Source organism: Parasteatoda tepidariorum, chromosome 4 (assembly GCF_043381705.1).
Source record: "Parasteatoda tepidariorum isolate YZ-2023 chromosome 4, CAS_Ptep_4.0, whole genome shotgun sequence".
In the NCBI taxonomy this organism is placed as follows: domain Eukaryota; kingdom Metazoa; phylum Arthropoda; class Arachnida; order Araneae; family Theridiidae; genus Parasteatoda; species Parasteatoda tepidariorum.
In genome coordinates, this window is record NC_092207.1 from 65,086,473 (window position 1) to 65,099,704 (window position 13,232).

The 13,232-nt window shown below is 27.4% G+C and overlaps 1 long non-coding RNA gene across 1 annotated transcript; it reads right to left on the minus strand.

Moving 5' to 3' along the window:
• Nucleotides 1–1,011: 1,011 nt before the first annotated feature.
• Nucleotides 1,012–7,001, minus strand: LOC107455500 (uncharacterized). Its single transcript, XR_001585590.3, has 3 exons — nucleotides 6,843–7,001; nucleotides 3,674–3,871; nucleotides 1,012–1,124 (listed from the first exon to the last, which is right to left on the minus strand). It is a non-coding gene; the product is annotated as an uncharacterized lncRNA (long non-coding RNA).
• Nucleotides 7,002–13,232: the final 6,231 nt, after the last annotated feature.

The window sequence follows — 13,232 nt, forward strand, 5'->3', positions numbered from 1 at the left end:
ATGTCTGATATTTCTAAGGCTTATTAATAACTGCTGTCCCATAAATTATTGTTTAAAGACAAACACAAAACTTTTTCAGTAATTTCTAAGAGGTTATCACACAAATAAAAAAAAACTGTGGTAAAATTACATCACTGTATGGTAATGACGTTTCTAGAAAAAAAAACTCTTTATTTTGGCTAAGAAAATTAAAATATACGGAGTTTAAACTATGTAAATTCTCTGTTTAATAATAAGAAGGACAACTGGATATTTTCGTTTTAAAAATTACAGTTCTTATTAGAGAACACATAGTAAAAAATTAAAAAAGATGGAGTAGTAAATATAACTTAAAAGGAGTTTTTATGGCATGTTCTAAAGTAGCATGATATATAACCAAATTTTATTTCATTTACCTTATTTTATATCATATTATAACACCATATTTTATTTCACTAATTTTGCCAAATTATTACTAAGAATTTCCAAAAAATTACAGAACTTTTTATTGTTCTGTAGAGCCAGAAAAACGGTAAATTTTACCATAGTCTATTAGTTTTGACCATGCTTCTTTCTGATTGAAAAATGACAAAAATATAGAAAATATGATTTCAATTTGAAATAAAAAGGAAAGTTGGGTTTACTCTATATGTGTCTTTAATATGGTTACCTATTTCCTGGTTGAAAAATTCATTCCCTTTGAAAATATACCTGTATGAAACAAGAAACGACATATCTTAGAGTTTCAAAAGTAAGCGCCCATTTTTATGACTTACCAGATGCGAATGTAAGGAAACAAAAATGATTTAAAATGAAATATATATATATATCAATATATATATCTTCTCAATCTTATTATTTATTTTTATTTTACTGAGATCTCCAATCCTCGTTTAGAACTATCATTTGCTACTTGTAATAGCAAGTAGCGAATGATACATCTATGTCGTTGATGCTGGCCATGAAAGATCATCGATAATTGCTGCGATATTTTTAAAACAAAAAACAAGCAAGGAAAAACTTAGACATTGCTTTAGAATCAAATAATTTTATTTGTTTGGAAGCTTTATGTCACATTATCTTTCATTTTTCCATTTCTTGCTAACATTGCAATCGATATCATCATTTTTTCTATAATATTTCATCTGTAAGAGAGAAGATATAATTGCATTTATTAGTTCAGTTATTTCTTTAATTTAAAAATTTCATTTTCAAATTAATAAATTGTTTTATTTTTCATAAAATATGTATTTGTTTACTGCTACTGATTTTTCATAAATCATCAATAAGATTTCCGGTCTATATTTTCTCACTTTATGAAAAAGTAAGATTGCTATTCAGAGCAGAATATTACTATACAACAAATTCAATAAGTTATGATTACCTAAGGCTTATAACCAGTTAGCGTGAAATGTTTCTTAAGAATTTACCTCAATTTTAATATGGAAATTTTTTTTTTTTTGAAAATTCAGAAGGTTTATTTTTGATTTATATCATATTTATCAAACATACGTATAATTTAAAAATTTAAAAAAAAATCTATTTTTTAATTTAATCAGGATAATTAAGAAAACTACATAGATGCCAACTGTACTGGATATACTAGTAGACTACTGGATTTTGACAGTTTCTCCTAGTATACTGGTTTAATAAAAGTTCTCCTGGTTTTTCCAAGTTTTGGAAAATTCCTTAAAACTGAGTAAATTTCGTAAAAAAATTCCGATTGAAATAGAATTTTTATACAATTTATTGCTTACTTGAATATTTAAATAAATATTACTAATAAATAATGAAGGAAGACTCATTTACAATAATCAGCTTAATGCTTATTTATATTTTTTGTACTAAAATTTTCAATTTATCTTTATTTAGAATTATCTTTATTTAGACTAAACTAATTAAAAAAAATTTAAAATATCAATATTAAATTACTTATTTACTAATATTCAAAATTATGAGTTAACATAATAATAAACATTTAAAATTTAAGCACATTTTATGTCAATCATAAATGGAAAAGATTGCAGACCATTTGTCGTGCTTACTGTAATAAAATTTTGCATTTTGATTACAATAAAATTGCTTATTTGTAAAATATTTAGTACATTATGCAGCAGTAATCAGGAAATTTGTATTTCGTAATATAAACAGGAATTTTTCCTATCCATGTTGACTGCTATGTAAATATTATTTGTATTAAATATAGTTAAATAATAGAATGTATTAAAAAATTATTGTGAAAAAGGGTTTCTCAAAATTGAGAAAGCATCTATTAATTTTTGAGCAAAATGCATTTGGAGGGAAGCATGTGCGAGAAACACGCTGGTCTTTGCCTGCAGGCTTTGTATGACTGACTTCCGAGTTCGTAGAAGAAAGCTCTAGCCACCATATTCATACACCAGTGGAGGAAAAGCTTGTTCCTACGTGTACATATTGCTCAAAAATAAGTATCAGCTGTAGCTCAAGTAAAAATATCATCTTTGAATACGTGAGGTTTTGAAACATGGCTTTTTTTTTGGTAGGCTGACAAAGCTGTGATCAATTTTGTGATACCAAGAAATTTAAAAGATAAACATCTTTAAAAAATACTGGCATTCAGCAGCTACGCATTTTACCATATAATCTATATTTACTGTAAAATTTTACGAAAGAAAAAATTGATATACTTAAAATTGATTGTAAAATGGATATTATGGATCATGCACAAAGAGTGTAAGTCGCAATTCGTGCCGGGGGTCCTTTTCGGCTTTCTTGATGATAAAAATAACTCCATCACCATACACGTTTAATGATCATGTTTTGAGGATGGGTAGCCTGATATTGAGCCGTCAAAACATGTTGACCTTTTCCACCATACTAATTCTTTTAATCTAAGGAAAGTTTCTCATTCATTAAAGGGGAAAACTTACATTTTACTATAATTTATCTTTTTAAGATAACTATCAAAATATTGAAATTATTTTCATGAAAATGGGAAAGTTACAGAAAATTGTCGAAAACAGTGTGTGCTGAGATCTATGCTGATGACAGCATGAAGAGCGGAGACCTGTATGAACCAGTGAATAGTTCAGTTGATTAACCCTTTCCGACGCAGAGTTTCCAGTTTGACAACAATAAATCCATAAATGTTACAAATAACTAGGAATGTAAATTTGTTCAGCTTCCACTATTCGTTAAGCGTTAAGGATTAAAAGGATTAAAAAATTTATTCAGTTATTAAAAAAGAGTCGTCTTTCTTACAGGGTTCTACCCTATCATTTTCCTTAAGATCAATGCATTATTTACTGCATAATTATATTGACTTTTTTTTTAAAATGTGAGCTTTGCACATTAAGGATAAAACAATGGATCATGTATTTCTCCCAAGTTGCTTTAATTTTAATCTAATTAACAATTTTTTTCTGATGTTTTTAAAGTACTTTTTAAACAAAATTAAGTAAAGTCAATATTCTGACATTTTTTTGTTTTAAAAATTACATTAAAATCATACAATATTGTTTCGAAAAACTTAAGGCTGTCTCGTGTGAGGTTAAAGAAAAATACAAATTTTAAAATTTAGAAATTTGACTTTAGATGTAATAAAAAAATGAAACAATATTGTTTTTAATAGTTGCAAAAATCCAGTTCTTTTTTCAATGATAGAATTGTAAATATTTCATAAATATAATGAAATGTAAAAAATTTTCATAGTTACATCATTTTTCATTCAAAGGTACACATACTGCACAACAAGAACATTCTCCTCTTATATCTTTTTCATTTATGTCGCAATCTTGTATGCATTGAGGGAATCTGCAGTCAGTTGTACATTTCATATAAGCGGTACCAACAATCGCAAAAAGTAACAGAATAATTAAAATCTTGTGCATGATTTTTTCTTGAACTGAGGTCTCTGGAACATAAAAAACAATTAATAAATTATCGAAATTTTGAGTAGTGCTACATATTTCCCCTACAATTAGTTATTACAAACAAATTTTTTAACTATGATTCAAAACTGGATTATTCTGAATCTGATTTTCCTGGAGAAATACAGAGGGGGGAAGAAAAAATAAATTAATATGAGGAAAAATAATGGAATTATTGTTCTATATAAATTTACGCTTTGCTTAACAAATCCACTCGGCGCAAAAAAAAACAAACGTAATATTTGATTTAATAATTGGATCTTTACGTTCTGGGATTCAATCAAAAATAAATACAATTACTTATACGACTTTTTTAAATTTCAATTCGGCAGTAACTGGAAGACTGATTTAGAACAAATTTTGTATTTTGCGATGTGAAATTGCATTTTTTAATATGACGTAAGAAATTATTTATCATACAATTTATCATACAACTGTTAGTAAATTAAATAACAAAAATAATAAATATTAACTGAAATTTATTTTTTCCATGAAATTATGCTTGAATAAACGGTGTGTATAATTGCGTGCAAAATAGGTTTTATTTACTTAAAAAGTTTCTGAAATACGCAATAAGTAAAATTAACTTTAAGGGGTACAAACTGTTGTCAGCTTTCATGACCAAACTATTAAGGTTTTCATTGGGACCATATTGCAGGTATTCGCTATATTTTAGGTGTCAGAAATCCAAATTCTTTGAAAAAAAGTACGTTAATTAAAATAATAAACATTGTGTAATCTGATTTCGTATTTTACGGAGAATCTGTAGATCATATATTCCAAGAATGATGAGACTGACCTTTTTCTATGTACCTTTTCTAAGAAACTACTTAAGATATTGCTTTTAAATTGTTTTTTGGAGATATTTGAGATTTCATCATTTGCATGATATGATACTTTTTTTTGTGTTAACAGGAATACTTTTTGACTTATGAAAGGGTTTTGCTCCAGAATAATGAAACTTTTAAAAAAAATTAAAAGTTCTCTGTTCATAATTTTTTAAAGAAAAATCTAACAAAGATATGTTTTAACAGTTATCTTAGTATAAACAAGTATATGCAAATATGCAGTGATGAAAAAGCCTAAAACAATTTCTTTTGCAAGTCTAAGACAAAGGGCATCGAAAAAGATCAGTTTTAGCATTATTGGCATATGCCCTGCAGCGTCCCTTTAAAATATCGGCAGCAATAATCAATTACCATACTTGATGTCACCCCGTTGGATCATTAGGATTGAGTCCTAGATAGAGGAGATCCAATTGATACATCAAAAGCTATTCAGGGTTGTCCGTTACTTTTTTGCGCACTGTACATGTCTTTTTAAGCTGAAATAAATTTGTAAGAATTTCTACACAATTACTTGTAAGAAAAAAAAAAGAATGCAAAATTACGTATTTAATTCTTTGCGAAACTAGAAATTGCGTTGTCAATATGAATTACTCAAAATCGCTCTAAACAAAAGCAAACACTATACACTATCCTAAACTAATAGCATAATAGCAACATATTATTTTCTCTACTGTCAATTAAAAGCACGGAGTCATCCTTTAATCGATTCAAGAACGAGACAAATAACTAGTTTTCCCTTTTGATGCATTTTGATTAAAAGTCACTGACGTGGTACTTTAGAAGATCTCTGTTTTCTATAAGGAACGTGAAATGATATAACTTTTTTTTTTCAGTAGTTATGCGAATTTTATGTAATTAAAATAACTCGTTATCATATGAAAATACATATTTATTTCGAATAATATAAAGATATCTAATTACGATAAAACATACTGGTACTCATGGTGTTTGTACTTTTTACCGAAAAATCTATTTTTTCCGGAATATATTACGGAGAAAAAATAAGATATTCCGTAATTTTCACAATAATGATTACCGTAAAATCACTAAATTACTCTAATTAAACAAGTATTACTGCCTAAGTTAAGGTATAATATTTCACGGCAAACGTGATTTTTCGGATGTCTCACCCAAAGTGCCAGTACTTCATATCAAACATACATAACAGATAATTTGATGATTTGGTACAGAATTTTTTACTGTGTATTGTGTCCTTTTTCAGGCATAATGAATTATTTTTACAATATTTTTATTTCATTTACTTTTAGTTATTTTTTATTTAATATTTAAAATTAATATGCTTTTTTAATCCTTAATTCTTTTAAAGAGTTTCTTTCAACTATATTAAATATAATGCAAAATGTTTGTTTCTGAAAAAATCGAGGAATAGAAATTCAAATTTTCAGTTTAAAAGAACTTTCTAGATATTATTTGCGACATTAGTTTCGCGTTCGCTTTAATTGGATGGTCTTACGTGCGTTTTTAAAATTGATTTACTAACCCTACATGATTTTTGCATTTAGGTTCAAGTAGATTTTAAAATAGCTCTTTATTAAAGAGGTAATTATCTACAAAAATTCTGTTCTTCATTACAATTGAAAAACATTTAAAAATTTAAAAAATCCCTGCATCACTCTAATTAAATAACTGTAGAAACTGTAACTAGAGATTAACTGTAGAAATTACGATATAATATTAAACAGTAAAGCTGGATTTTACAGTAAAATAAAATTCATGGATGATGCACCCAAAGTGTCGATATATCCTAATTAGATCTAGAATGTTTTCAGTGCACTTGATCATACGAACTCATTTTTTGTTTTTCGTTTTAAAGATTTCATTATAATTTCAATTTAAATTGAAATTTTCAAATATTAAAATATTTACAACGTCTTTTATTTCTTTAAATTAACAACTATTACAAATTCTTTACAGTCTATATGCTAATGTTTGCGCATTTTAAAGACCGTTTTTCATCTGGCGCGATAATGCAAATCTGAACTGTTCTTACTCTTACAAAATAGATATTAAAAATGGTGTTAGTTAATGAAAAAATTATATAATTATTATTGCTAATATAATTAGAAACACATCATTTGGTACTCACGTTAATTATAGCAAGGCTATGGGTTTTCTCAAAAAGTCCTTAATGATGATATGCGTTAAGCGTTTTCAACTTACTTTCATTCCGTTATTATTTGTTGTTTAATCAGGCTCGTTTCTGTCAAACTCAGAAAGTAATAAATCAAACGGAAATGGAAATTTTATGCAAGCAAGAAAAGTTGTGAAATTCTGAACTATTTCAGGATCACGAAAAGTATTAAAAGGGAAATAGGATGACATCCAATATTTTGAAGTTGCACAGATTTGTAAATGTCATTAAGCGAATACTATGCAATTTTATGAGTATCTACAGTTAGATATCATTATATTTTTACTTTTTCAAAGTATTAAAGCAAAGGTATTATCTGTTTAATCTTATCGTAGAAAAAATTTCCAAGTGATTATTGTTGATGGTAAATGTTACGTCCCCATCACTATTCTTTTACTTGTATAGCTGAACTTTTATTTCAAAATATTGATAATGAATATGCGGGAACGAATCGCATATCGCATCATTTATATTTAGAACCAAGTTAGAATCAATATTGTTCAGGATAGTTAATAAGTATTTTCTTATAAATCATTGTTTGAAGACAACTACACATATCTTCTAGTTATTTATTATATATTCTAGTGGTAAACACGCTAACCGATGTTACAGAGGTATTCGCCTGGGTTAGATACAATTTTTGTTAAAACAACCTTAATAAAAATTTTAGATTTCATTATGGAGATCAGGAGTCCTAAGATTATAAATCTTAAATAAATTTCAAAATTTTATGAAAATACCTTTTCTCAAACTAGGCTAAAATTTGAGCATAAAAACTAAAAATCCTTTATGACATTAGCTCTAAAGAAATTGTAACGCCTAAATATAAACATAACTTTTTTATGTCAATAATATGGTAACCTATTACTGGCTAAAATAACTTATTCCCTTTAAAATATACCTGTATGAAATAACAATAGATAGATTTTGAGCGGTTCAAAAAAATGCGTCCATTTTGAGAACTTGCCAGAAGTAAATGTAAAGAAACAAGAATGATTTAAAATAAAAAAGCAAACTTACCTGTTAAAAAAGGGAAAAATAAGAGACGCATAAAACGCATGAGACAAGGAATGAAATATGAAAAACAGAAAATAACGGACTATCTTTCGTGTTTAAGTCTAAATTAGAAACTTCAATTGCTTAGAATGTTGGACATAAATTTATTTTCAGCAATGCTAAAAAATTTTTTCACCCCAATCACATCAGTTCATCTTGATAATATGGAATATTATTTTACTCATTGAATGCTGATTTTCTTGTTAACAACATTACTTCCACCCCATATTAAGAGAGGAAAGGTTTTGTGGTTTGTGGATCTCTTGTGTTTTTTCTGGTTTTCAGTTTCTCACTTTTATTTTTCCAGTTTTCATCGGCAACTTAACTTTTTTTTTATTTCAAATCATTTTTGTTTCTTTACATTCGCGCCTGCCAAGTGTTAAAAACGGGTGCCTGTTTTTTAAGAGCTTGAAACATGTTGACTGTTATTTTACGTTTGTACATTTTATATGCCACAGGTCCTGGGTTCGACTCAGCCTTTCATCCCTTCAGTGGGTCGATAAATGAGTACCAAGCATGCTTGGGAACTAAACACTGGGGGTTTCGCGTTCGGCTGACCACCAGACCGGAACATCTGCTCCTGCACCCCAGAGCCCAAGGTCAAGAAAACTGAGATGGATACAGTAGTCCTTGGTCCTATTTGGGCTATCGCGCCGCTGAGTTTAGTTTAAATTTTATATGCGAATAAAGTTTGCAACTATGATAATATCTTACCGCTTCGGTTTTTTGGGATTAATAGCTGAATGGTTACCTACGTTAATTATCTCATAGATCTTCCTGCTATTTTTCATCCGAAAGTTAATTTAAGTCGCTTAAAATTTTAAAACAATGGCGTTAATTTGAAGAAATAAATATTTTGTCTTTCTATGCCTTTTTTACATATCTCTTCTTCTGTGCTTCATAAGAAATAAATGTTTTTCACAAACATATAAATAGTCATTAGTAAATTTTAAAGCGTTGAAAGTTATTTTCTAAAATGAATACAATACAAACTTGCTGAAATTGAGCAAAATATTCTTAATCCGTGTGAAATTTATATTTTAGCTAAAAATTTGTATTGATGCCATTTTACATGAAACAGTTTAATTTTCTGAGGATAAAAAATTTAGATAAGCGTACTTAAGCTGCGTTTTGGAAAAACGAAATTCATGAATTTCATTTTAGCTCAAATATTTAAGGGAATTAATGAATGAATAAACTGAATAATTCTTTAAATGTTATCTTACTCACAATGTTTAGAAATTTTCTTCCAATTAAATAAATATCGTTTAAGCGTGTATTTTTAAGTAAGGGGAACAAAAACAACTTGCTCTATAAGACACTTTAATGGGTAAATAATTAAAGGAATCCTATGACATTAAATTCTTTACTATTCATTTTTAAATGCTATTTTTAAATTTTTTTTTTCAAACATTGGATTTAATTATTTATATTCTAAATAACAATAGAGTAATAATGTAATGAAATTTTCCGATTAAAATACATTTTCGATTGAAAATATTGTGGAAATGTTTTTTTTAAAAATTAGTTTCAAGAATAAATTTTTATTATACATGCATTTCAGTTTCAAAACGGTTAAGAAATTAAATGCATAAGTTAAATGTAAGTTTTATCCAAATTTTATTTATTATTTTTTAATGAAAAAATTGTCATAAATCATTATTTAAAGAATAACGTCATTCTTCTCTCTAAAACTTAGGAATTTCTGGTTTTGTTAAAAAAACACAAAAAAAACAGCAACTTCCGTTAAGAGAACGAAAATATTTCAATTGCTTGTTGAAATTTAAGGTATTAAATAGTTGGAAATTCATCAAAATATAAATCAAGACAGTTGCTATTAATTAAAAAATCCTATTAATTAAAAGAATTAATAAATGCAGAACGTATTCCGTTTTTGCGAATCAAATTTTATGTAAAGGAAGATAAAAAAAAAGTATGTATTAAAATTATATATTAAAGTCTCAATTTTCTTTAAAACGAGCTTGAGAATAAACTAAAATTTAAATTACCTCTCTTATTTTTCCTCCAGGCTTAGTCTATATCATCGTTTTATTGTATTATATTGAAACGTAGCTACATTTAGACTTAGCGTAGTATAACCGCCTGTGACACTTGTGTTAAGCATTACACTGAAAAAGAAAAAGAAAAAAAAAGTAATATGCAGCATTCTATTAACTCCTTCATCGCGACGGACGAGATAACTCGCCTTGCTGAAATATTCGCTCCATTGCTGCGTTAATGAATATGGATATTAATTGCATTTGACTGTTATTTTTTAAAGTAAAATATACAAGTTTGAAAAGATTTCGACTTTGGTTTCAATTTTCGTGAAGGCGAGGAACTCTTAGCGCAGAGGGTGGGAAAAAACAACGTCATTGTCGGATGAAAGTGTTAATAATTAATGAGAGAATTTCTTATTATAAATATAGTTAATTATAAATTTCTTAAGAATTAAAAGTAATATTTATAAATGCTTAAGAAAAATCCAAACTATGAAAATTTGGCTATGATTACACGGTGCTATTAAATGCCCCTAATGTTCATAATTGAGATTTTCCCTAACGTTTAAAAGTACTACACGCACAATCAACTCTAATTGTTGCGAGATTTTTTAAACACAAAAAAGAAAAAAACTTAGACATTGATTTAAAATCAAATCATTTTATTTATTTGGAAGCTTTTTCATCACATTATCTTTCATTCTTCTGCTTCTTGCTAACATTGCAATCGATGTAAAGATTATTTTTATAAAATTTCGCCTGTAAGACAGAAGATATTATTGAATTTATTAGTTCAGTTATTTCTTTAATTTCAATATTTTATTTTCGAATTAATAAATTGTTTTACTGTCCATAATTTATGTATTTGCTTACTGTTACTGACTTTTCATAAATCTGCCGGAAGTTTTCTAGTCTACATTTTTTCACTTTATGAGAAATTATGAATGCTATTCTGAGCTGAATATTACAGTGCCACAAATTCAATAAGTTATGATTACCTAAGTCTTATAATCTGAGAGCAAAGTGATCATCATTCACCGTGAAACTTTTCTTAGGAATTTAAATAAATTTTGATCTGACATGTTTTTGAAAATTAAAAACGTTTTTCTTTTTTAGATTTATGTGAGATTTACTAAATATAGTTATAAACTTAAAATTAAAAAAGAAACATTTCTTTTTTCAGTTTAAGCTAATCAGGATAATTAGGAGAAATACATAGCTACCAACTCCAGTGGATTTTCTAATTGGTATCAGGATTTTGCCTGCTACTCCTAGTCTACTAGTTTATTAGGTTTTCCTGGTTTTTGCATGCTTAAACAAAATGCCCTAAAACTGAGAAAATTTCTTAAAAAAGTCAATATTGAAATGGAATTTTTACCCTATTTATTGCTTGCTTGAATATTTAAATAAATATTACAAATTCATAATGAATCAAGCCTCATTTATAATAAACAGTTTAAAACTTATACATTTTTTTGGTTCTGAAATTTTCAGTATAGTTTTATTCAGAATTCTCATTTTAAACTGATTAAAAAATCCTCCTACATTAAATTACTTGTTTATTATTGCTTGTATTCAAAGTTATGAGTTAACATAATAAAAAGAATTTAAATTTAAATACATTTAATGTCAATCTTAAATGGAAAATATTGCAAACCATTTGTAGAGTTTACTGTAATAAAATGTTTGCTTGTTGATTAAAAGAAATTCCCTACAAGTAAAACATTTAGTACATTATGCAACAGTTATCAGAAAATTCATCTTTCGTAAAATATACAGGATTTTTTCCTATCCATGTTGGCAACTATGCAACTATTTTGTGTATGAAATATAGTTCAATAGTAGAATGTATTACATAATTATAGCGAAAAAGGGTTTCTCAAAATTGATACAGCATATATTCATTTTTGAGTAAAATGCAAGAAGAGACAGATATAAGTGAGAGCCTTGTTGGTGTTTACCCTCAGACTTCGCACGACTGACTTCCGGGTTCGTTGTAGGATGCTTTTGCCACTCTAGTTGTGCACCAGTGAATGAAAAGTCTGTCCCTTCATTTACATATTTCTCTAATATAAGTATCATTTTTTAATACATGGGATTTTAAAACGTGACTTTTTTGGTAGATTGACTGTTATGCCAAGAAATTGGAAAGATATACATTAGAAAAAATACCTGCATTCACCTACTACAGATTTTACCATAAAATCATTATTTATAGTAAAATCCTTCGAAAGAAAAATTGGATATACTTAAAATTAATGGTGAAATGTATTTTTTCGGATGATGCACCCCAGAGTACTAGTATTTTATGTCGCAATTTATTCTGGAATTCTTTTTTGGTCCTCTTGATAATAAAAATAATTCCATTACCATTCACGTTTGATGGTCACGCCTTGAGAATAGGTAGCTCCTTATTGAGACCTCAAAACATGTTGACCTTCTCTACCTTACTAATTTTTAATTAATATTTTTTTTCTTCATTACGGGGTTGGGGAGCGTAGAAAAGCTGTCAAAAAGAAAAAAAAATCTTCGCATTTTTCAAAAGTTTATCTTTATAGGACACCTGTATCAAAATATTAAATTTATTTTCGTAAAAATGTGAAAGTTACAAAAAATGTTGACCACAGTACGTGCCACATGAAGTTCTGAGATCTGCATGAACCAGTGAGCAGCTGAATTGATTAACCCTTTCCTACGCAGAGTTTCCAGTCTGGCAGCAATGGATCTATAAATGTTACGAAGAAGTGGGAATGTAAAATTGTTTGCTTCTAAATGCTCACAAATTTTCAGCTACCACTATTCGTTAAGCAACAAATTATAAAGTACGTAAAAAAAAGCATATATTTGAAAAATTAAAAAAGAATCAATTTTGGATGATATTTTTTAAACATATCACTGCAACAAGCTATTGGTAAATTGAAAAATAAGTTATAAACATTGTATTATTTTTATTTTGCTTAAATTTTTGTATTTCTTCCTAATATGATAAAATAAAGATTATGATAATTACAAAATGTATTAAGTTTATCACAATTGTCGCAAAATTCATTAAAAAAAACGTATTTTTTACAGATTTCAACTGTATTGTTTCTCCTTAAGTTCTGCATTTAATGCATAATTATAAGTTTTTCTAAACTTGTGAGCTTTGCACATCAAGAAAAAACCATGGGTTTTGTAGTTTTACTCGAGTCACTTCATTTTAACCTAATTAACAATTTCGTCTGGTGTTTTTAAAGTACTCTTTAAACGAAATAAAGTTAAGTCAAAATGCTGACAGTTTTTGTTTTAA